Source organism: Arachis stenosperma, chromosome 3 (assembly GCF_014773155.1).
Source record: "Arachis stenosperma cultivar V10309 chromosome 3, arast.V10309.gnm1.PFL2, whole genome shotgun sequence".
In the NCBI taxonomy this organism is placed as follows: Eukaryota; Viridiplantae; Streptophyta; class Magnoliopsida; order Fabales; family Fabaceae; genus Arachis; species Arachis stenosperma.
In genome coordinates, this window is record NC_080379.1 from 102,494,312 (window position 1) to 102,504,452 (window position 10,141).

The window sequence follows — 10,141 nt, forward strand, 5'->3', positions numbered from 1 at the left end:
TTATTGTATGGCCCATGCTTTGGACGTTTTACATGTTGATTCTGTAATATGTTTAAATGGTGATTTGTTATGCTTTTTAGTTTATATGAGCAGCTTAATTAGTTGAAATAGAGTAAGCTTTTTAATCATTTATTCACTAATTTCAAACATTGAATGTTGCATACAAAATTCTCATTATACATAAATTTATCTATTACCGTTGATTGTACTTTGAAAATTTCTCAATGTTCCCTAAAATTCGCAATATACTTTCTCTTTCACACGGGCTATTTAATGCTTCGAATTTATTCTATTATTTCATACACTATTTTCATTATATACAAACAAATAGTGTCGATGTTTGACATTCATATTTGCATTTCTACAAATTTTTTACTAACTTTCACTTTAATATGGCATAGTTCAATTACTATTTTATCTTTAGTGGATAGCTGCAAAATATAAAATATAATTCTGTGTATAATTTCTAATCTGAATCGTTTTTATTTTAATTAAATGTGCTGCTAATGTTTTTAATTAATTTTTACTTTCCTAGTTTTTTTTCTAAGAAGGTGAAATAGAAATTTAAAATAAAGAAATCAATTCCAATTTGATTTGTACTTAAAAGTTGAAATAAATAATCTCTTTTAAAAATAAGATTGCTATTATAGAACTATTTTATTTTATAACTTGTATTATTGAAAGAGTTTTTATAAGCTATTTTAAATAAAGAACATATTATTAACATTTAAATAAAGAAAAGAGTTTAATTTGTATGTACAGACAGTGTGATTTTACATAGATGTGCAACTACAATCGTTTTTTTGCATAATCATTCATATGATCAATGTAAATTGTAGTTATTTTTACTAATACAATAGATACACGTGTAAAACGATTTTATACTGATAATGCATCAAAATTAAATTCTAAAAAAATGAATTATAAATTTATCAATATTAACGGAGTTCATATAAACTATTTTAAATTTGTGTTCATATCTTTATTACTCTTATTTATAACTTTTATCCAATAAAAAAATATACATGAGAGAATTTTCAACAACTTATACATGATGTTTCACAAATATGATCGTGCATGATACCACTCTCAAGTCTCAATCGATTTGTATATTTATAAAATATACAATTTTTAAGCCAACTAACTTCTAGAATTTGAATTGTATTGGAGTTGTTATTAGTGAATATTTTTAACATAGCTAAGTGGTAAGTTTTTATTCACAATGATATAGAAGTGAACTTAAAAAAAATATACTTTGATCAAATTGTTTACTTTTTCTTATTCCTTGTTAATTTCTTTATTTTTTATCTTTTATTTTCTTCTTTATTTGATGTTTCAATGTTCTTTATTTTTCTTCTTTTTTTTTTTTACATCTTCATATACCAAAAGATCAAAGGTTTTTTATGTTGAGTTTTGAAACTTTGACCTCTTCGTAAATTCTTCCTAAATTCATAGAATTACATGCTTGAAAAATGGTATAGTAAAATTTTCTATATTAACTATTAGTCAATTGTCTTTGCGATCAATCTAAAGTAATGGCCATTTCTTTTGTTTTTTAACGAAATTACGATTTTGCTCCCAAAGAGGAATAACATCAAATTTGAAGCTGGATACCCATTAAAAAAAGTATTAAACAAAGTAAAATCATAGCTAAAACTCACTGTTACATAGTTTGATAGATATCATACTTGTAAAATATGATAAACTGTATCCAGTAGGGTAAAAAACATATGTGAAAAATAAAAGCAAAGGTGGATTATGATCTAACTTGATTTAACCCTCAATAAACAAATTTGATCTAACTTAATTAGGACTGAAGTTTAGTTTAATATTATACTACAGAATTATCAAAACTAATTTGATCCTGAATAAATTTTGACTTCCTTCTCTCGACACACAATTTTTAAACGCTAATCTTTAATTAAAAAAAATTGAGTCATCTTACAATGTACTCATTATAAAAGATTGATAACTTATAACTGATAAATTTTTTGTTGTTTACTTTAAAACACTCTGTTTGCTATTTTCACTTTAATAATTGCCCAGCTAAAAATATCAGCATCAATAAGATCTTTAACATGAAAGTGGATGTCTAATCTCTCAGAAGTTGAAGCATGGTAAACTTTATCAGCTACCACAAAAAAGGCTATAGAGAGAAAGGAGGAGATGATTATCCCTAAGATATAGATAGACACGAATAAACAAAATAATAACAAAGCAATAGTACCACATGAACACTCTCAACCCCTCCTCTAGCCAGTGGTTATATACTTCAGTTGGAAAGTTACAAAAAAAAGCAACAACAAAATCAATGCATTTATTCACCATGATATTCAAGGAATGAAAAAAAAAAGTCAAGATCCAAGTAGCTTTTACAAATATCTCAGAAAAAAATTAATTGAGAAAAAATAGTAAAATAAGTGTCACATTTTTTTCTAATTAATTTCAATAAACATTAATCTCTCTGTTCAGATTAAGTTTCAATTTTTGTTTACAAATTTCTTACTTCCATCCTTACTAAGTGTAACTTAAAGGAAAACAATAACAATATATATGATATACAGCACGACATACATATATGTAGTACACACTATTATAGTGGTGTTATAAGTAGGACCAGCAGTGACTTTTGTTTTATGTTTTATATTTTATTTTTTTCCAACAAAATTCTATTTGTCGGCTTCTTTCCATTCTATTTCGTCCAACCCATTCATGCTTATAGAATGCTGCTCTTTATTTTGTTTTAAAACTAATGAAGGTCGTCCCCTACTTTAATTGACCATACAGTCCATAATATAACATTTAGGGATTTAAACCGAGAAATTTTTGAAAGGACAGAAGAAGAATTTTTTCTAGTGTGTCTGGTATATCGCAAGTAATGAAAAATCCTGCAATATCGTCTGGAGGATACACTAAATGTCAACAGAGAACAAGTTTGTTCACTTTCAAATAACTTAGGCACATTTAATTGGTATTACTACTAAATAGAGATATAGTGTTGACACTTAAATTTATGCAAGCTGTAAGACCCAGAACTTTTGAAAAGTCTTATTATGATCAAGTCTCAAATCATATGGTTATTTATAACCTTAATTTCAGAAATTATTTTATTAAAGGTAATTAAGGCAAGTTTTGATTTATTGAATTTGAAATAAGTTTTAGTTATTATCCAATTTTATAATTTATTGGATTATTTTCTATATTTGAATTATAAGGTTGATAGTTGTGAAATAATAAGGATTTCATATGTTTTGGACTAAGCAACTAATATTTTAAATATTAGTACTGCTATTTTGAAAAATAGAGAAATTAAGTATATTATTTCTAATTATTTGATTTGGGCATTTTGTTGAAAATAATTTGTAAAAGTGATGAGTAAATAGTATTTTTCTATATACAAATAGTGTTGGATTTAAATTAGATTTTAATTACTATATTATTCCCAATTTTTAATTGAAATTACAAAACTACCCTTAGCTTAACCCTAAACCTAAATTTGATACACCACCCCCAAAAAATCCTTCTCTTCATGCTGCGCAGCCAACAGTCTCTCCTTCATCCTCTTTGCTGCGCAGCCCTGTGATAAACACAACACACACACCTACGAGGCACTGTTGGTCGCGGAGAAGGGGAAGAGGAGAGGAAGCAGTCGCGCCGGTGTACTGGGTTGCACCACCATCACGTCACCGTCTGACAGAAGAGGGAGGCGGCGTGGTGGGTGTCATTGCCACCGTCGCCGCCGTCGCCAACAGAAGGAGAGGGAGACTGAGTCGCGGCGGAGTAGAGGGGGAGCTCGCCATCGCACCACCACGTCGCCACCGATTTGCTGCCACCATGGAGGCGCCGTCCAGCCTGAGTAAGAGAGAGATAGAGACGACGCGAGGGAGAAAGGGAGCCATTGCGCTCTGCCGCTGCTAGCCCCGCCGTATCCTATGCCTCCAAGGGTCCCGTTCCGGTCGGATCTGTCGCCGTCCGGCCGTCGCACCACCGCGTCACTGTCATCGCCGAGTTGGGAGAGAGCTGCGAGGAGAGGGAGGCCGTGCGTTCAGTAGCGTGCGTCACCGCCCAAGGACCGCCGCTCACCCGCCGCTGCTACCGCCGGGAACCGCTACTGATTTGGTGAGCCTTGCCCTGTTTCTGGTTCTCCCTAGCTCTGCCAATTCACTCTTATTTTGAAGCTGTCAGTGAAACTGTTTGTGTTTATTAAATGGTTATAATAAGTTGCATCGCCGCTGCCATTTCTGGAGATGGTTGCTGGCTCGGTGTGGAGGTTGCGATTGCAGCTAGTATTTCACTTTGGGACTGTTTTATCTGTTGTTGGAATCTCTGTTAGCTTGCCCTTTTGCTGCTGGGTCACCACCGATGCTGAGAATAGGTGCTGGGAACTACTAACGGAGCAGGCTGAGTCACGGCGATTCCGGCTGCCAAGGGCGGTTCTGTGGCTATCGGAAACACCGCCAAAGCTTCTGTCCTTTGGTTCAGTCAGTATTCTTTAGTTACCGTAAGTATCTCTGCCTCGAAACCTTCCTCGTTCATATCCCGTTATGTATTTTAAGGCTTTCGCAATGATAATGTTTTCTAGGATTAAGTTATCGGAGCCACATGTGGCGCGTAAGGGTTGTCCTTGCTGCTGTGAGAGTAAACAAAGCTGTGATGTAAGCTGCCAGTAAATTCGAGTTGTTTGAGAGTTTTGGTGACGCATTTGGGCTATGGAATTTGCGTTTTGAGGTAGGGGCGCTTTCCGAAAACTATAGTTTATTATTGGAATTATTACATATGGATACTGATGTGAGATAATGTATTTGGTGATTGTATAATCCTTATGTGTTGTTGATTGTCCTGGATGAATGTAACCATAATTTGGTTTTGATGAATGGGTTGTTGTGTGGATTTGTAAAATGAAATGCCTTTGGAGTTGATTCTTTTGAAGCTTTGATATCTGAGTTTAATCCGTTGAGGATTGATTTGAATTGAGTTAATTATTTTGATGATATGAAAAGTCGAATGCACTTTTGAATTCAGCCTGGTTTACTTTAATTGATTTGGTTTTGGACAAATGATTTGTTATTGAACCGTTTCTTTAAAGCTTTAGAAATGAGTTATATCGATTGATATTGAGTTGATTTTGAAATGGTATCCTTGAGATACGCCACTGAGGCGATTGTTGGATTTAGCTTGCTTTAAATTGATTTCTGGTTTTGAGTTGTTGAAAAGGAATGAGAAACGGTTTAGTTGGGACCCGAACCGGGTGGCAAAAGTCCAAGTTTTAGGGGAGGTGCTGCCAAAATTTCTGCAAAATCCTAGTCTTGTTTGAAAAGTTAATTAAAAAGGGTTAGATTTGAGAAATTGTATTATTTGATTTATTAAGAGGATATTTATGTTTTCAAGCTTAATTTATTTAATGAACTTTATACGTTGAGTTCGGCTTATTTAGAACTGAACTATTTTTACCGTTTGAATCACTGAAGGAAAGAATGATGCTCTAATATTGATTTTAATATAAAAAGGAGTTTTTAGTGATTTCAAAGGAATCTAGACTTTTGATTGATTAATCAAGTTTGAGGCATTTTGGAAGAGTTAGAAAAATGGGTTCTAAAAAGAAACCTGAAAGTGATTTGATTCAAATGAACCGGTTCCGTTTCAAATGAGTTGATTTTTGGACCGGGTTGGAACTTGTGATTTTGTATGGCCTGTTTTATAGTAAATTCAGTTTTATTTACTTGAACCGAGAATCTATGATTTTAAGAGTTTCAATGAATTTTAAGGAATTGATATAGGTTGACCTTCCCTAGAGACTTGGGACTCTGCCGAGAAACTTTTGTTATAAAATCCCATTGTTGGATGGGTGATTTTGAATGCTTTGAAATAAATCCTTAACTTTCCATGGTTTGAAAGTTTGGAAAGAGAATGCCGAGAGTGGCTCTGTTTTAAAAAGAAAACTCACTTTGAGTAAATTTGGCTTATGAGCCTGAGATGATTTGAGAAATGAGATTTCTAAAAGCCAAGGCTAAAAAGAGTTGAAACTTGATTTCAAAGTGAAATGATTTGAGAAAAAAGTGAATTATGGCTTAAATGCCGATTTTACGAGTTGATGATGTTGAATGTGGAAGTGCTGTTTTGTTGTGAGCCGGAATGGCTGTGTTGTTATGAATATTGGCTGGTTTTGGATTGAACCGTGAGCCGGAATGACTGTGTATGTCATGGATATTGGTTGTTTCTGGATTGAACCGTGAGCCGAAATGGCTGTGTATGCTATGAATATTGGCTGGTTCTGGACTGAACCGTGAGTTGGATGGCTGATATGGATGTTGATCCACTGATGAGAATAAATGCATGTATATGCTGAATTATTGATAATTGTGATTTGCACTTCCACTATCTGAGATACGAGTTTCCCTGGGTAGTAGCAGTGGCTAGCCACCACGTGCTCCAGGTTGAGACTTGATACTCTGTTGACCCTATGTCGTAAGTGTGGCCGGGCACTGTGAAAGTCCCGGATGAGCTCGCCCCCGAAATATTCACCAGTGAGGGTGATGGATATGGATCATGTTTATGATCAAGTTTATGTTGAGTATAACTCGAGTTGGGGATGCGCGACAGAGGGACAGTCCAATGGTTAGCTACCAGGACTTGTCGGGTTGGCTCTATAACCGACAGATGATATCATCAGCCACTAGGGACAGGCATGCATCATATGCATCGATGTGACATTGTTTGGGTATGTATATTGTACTTGGTTTGCCTATGTGATTAACTGCTAATTGTTCTACTTGCAATAACTGTTTGTTTGTGTTTGCATCTTCCTACTTGTGTTTGCTTCTGGAACTATGTTGGATTGTGATGGATTGGTTGTGGTTGGATTGTTTGGGCCTAGGGCCGTGGTTGAATGAGATGGACCGATGGTTGAATTCGGTTTTGTGGTTCTGGTTTGGAATAAGATATGAAAGGTTATTTTGGTTCAGTATAGATAAACCTTTTTGAAATGCTTTGATGTTTTGAGAATTGAACGGTTCCTCTTTCAGAAAAGATTTCTGACCTTACTTTTATTGTAAACTGTTGTTTTTGAAAAGAGGCATACGATGGTTAATAATCACTGGTACGGTTTATCTTCATGTATCCTATTACAGTAATTCCCAAAAACCCTCTACTGAGAACCCTTTCGAGGATGATGTTCTCACCCCCTACATTTTTCCCCTTTCAGGATTTGGGCGCAAAAGTTATGAAGAGTTTAATTATTTGTTATTGAGATGCTCTGTATTGCTTTAGATTATTATTTTTGTACCCTCGCCTTTATCTTGATATATTTTGTAAGAGGGATAGGGATTGTATTGGTTAATGTTTGTAGTATTATTTATATGTATATGTGTATGTATATACATGGATGTACTCTTTACGAGTTTATTATAAGTTGTATGATACCTATGGATGTACGTTATCGAATGGAGTATCTTGGGAACGATATTGTGGTAAAAAGTTTTAAACAGGCTCATATTTTAGTATTAAATAGTATAAGTGTCGTCGTAATGTCCGAGCTATCAGAGTTGCGCAGCCGGAAGCGTGAACTTTGGTAGTTAGGGTGTTACATTATGGTATCAGAGCAGTCCTTCCTGTAGAGCCTGAGGAATGGACCGACTATGCTTCAATTGCATACTCTGAGCTTTTGTCATGTATTAGGTCTTGTCGGATGACGAGAATTAGAGATTTATGCACATGACGATCTATTGATTAACGCTGTTAGTCTTGCATTGCATAATTCTTGGTATTAAGTTTGGCCGGCTTAATACTAGTGAATTTTGTATATGAAAGCACTAATGAGTTTTCATAGATGAAATCCGAGTTTTGAGTTAAGCGAATCGCGGGTTCTGGGAACGTTGAAAAACTTTTCTCGAGGCTGCTCAGTTATGTGTCTTGAATTCTGTTCGAGTCGACCTATTCTTTCGTATCCTAACTTGATGTTCTTGGTTACTAATCCTTTTGAAAAGTAGCTTGATTTTTCAACTTTATTCCTCCATCCATATGCATTCCTGTTTGAACTTAATTGCATATGCTTGTTTGGAATCCTTGTTGCATCTATCTTCCTCGGTTTGAGTTCTTCTTGATTCACGTATTCTTTGATATAGCTTTGAACTTGTCTTGACGTGCTGTGACTTTTAACTCCGGGTTCCGAATTCATTCTTAAAGAACTGGTTGATTCAGTTTTCCTCTTATTTGACAGTGATTACAGCTAATTTTGAGATTTGCACAAAAGTTGCTGTTGATTTGATATATACTTATCTACACATGTGGAACTTGAAGATTTCTCATACAGTTTAATGATTATTTATTTCTAATACATCGCCTGTGCTTTTACTGGTTTACGGAACTACATTTACTTTAAAGTACAATTTGACTTTCTAGTAATTTTACTATGGTTCCAACGCACATCTTCATTTGATTAGGTATTTGGATATTTTTCAAAATTTTGGAAAGGAAAGCTTTTTCACTTTTATCCCAGTTGAGTCTCATTTGATAAGCTTTACTTAACTTATTTTGAATTGAGTTTGATTTAGCATGCTATATGATTTATGCCATTGTTGTTCTTTTGAGAGTGTTGGACTCATAGCTTTCTTCCTATGAACAGACTAAATTCTCTACTAAACCTTCCATCTATATGAATATCATACTTGACCTTATTTTTAACTAATCTTTTACAATTTGTGAACATTACCATTGATCTTGGTTTTTTTCAATCTTGTGAATCTCATTCTTATGTGAGTTAGTTTGATTCGTTTCAAAATAGTGCATCATTTATATATCCTCTCATTATCTTTACAGGAGTTTTTAGTCAAAGATTTATCCTTGAGAAATTACTAATGATTGAGTTGTCTTTCCCTACGACTTTTCTTTTGGGTCAATTAGAAGTTTGTTGGATGTTTCACGACTGGTGAATCTTGTTTGAACTACCTTGATTTAAAACCCTCTCTTGCATGGCTTGACTCTTTTTAAGTACATCCTAATTTTCTTGAATATCCTTCTGAGATGGTGATTTCAAGTATACTTTGGATTCTTGTTTCGGACTTTTTGAACTTTTGAATTCTCTTTGAAAAGGTTCTAAACTGAATTTATTTTTCTGTTGCTTGATTGAAATTGAAGCCATTGTTCAATTTTGACAAAGATGATTTAAAGTTGACATGTGCTATTTTAAATGAGGTTTTGAAAAGTTTTCTTGTTTAATGGAAACCTGTTCGTTTGTAACGCACCACTTGTTTCCTTACCAGATTGTAAGCAAAATTTTTACCTCGGAATTTCTTTTCTAAAAAGAGTTTAACTTCCTCTTTCGTCCTTGCTATGAATGTTATACATGCTTGTTTGAATATGAACTTTGAGAATTTTTGAACAAGCATTTGATTTCTCTTCTGAGTTTTATGATTGCTTTTGGTTAAGTTGTGCACCTAATTATCTTTCTAACATATTTGAGGAAATATTTTGCCTCTTAGCCAAACTTGTGTGCATTCTGTTTTTAAAGCTCTACATAACCTACTTCCACGTGAAATTGATTTAGAGCAAAGCCACGTTTATGCTTTTGCTACTCTCTTGAAGGATGTTTGTTATTCAACTTTCTTTTAGAACTGCGAAGTGATTTTTTTCGCAAGTTTTCGATTCTTTTAGGAACAATGTATCCATGAGTATTTTTAATCATGCTCTTGAGTTCTATGAGCATTGTCTTGAGTCTGAGATATTCTTTCCTGTAAACCTCCTACTTCTTCGACTCAATTTGAATTTGTTTTGAACTAAGGCGCTGGTTCTCTTCTTATTGGTCCTATTGAATTTCTTGGATCCAAGGGTTATCTTTGGAGTTGTCAATTGATTTATTTCTAGCAAACTTCATTGCTTGAACGTCTTTGTTTATCTGGGAATTGGATACATTCTCTTAAATTTATGGGCATTATCCTTGATATTGTTTCTCCTTGCTAGAATCTTGTGTCCTTCTGAGTAGACTCGAGAATTGCTTTGATATCACGTGCGACTTGTAGACGTAGTAACGCGATGCGTTAGTTCTTTAAGACGTGATATGTGTATATGGAAGATGAAACGGTAGGTGTACCACGTTATGAGTTGTGGGTGTTTTGTTCCCTGCGAACGGGTTTGCGGTTGTTAGACT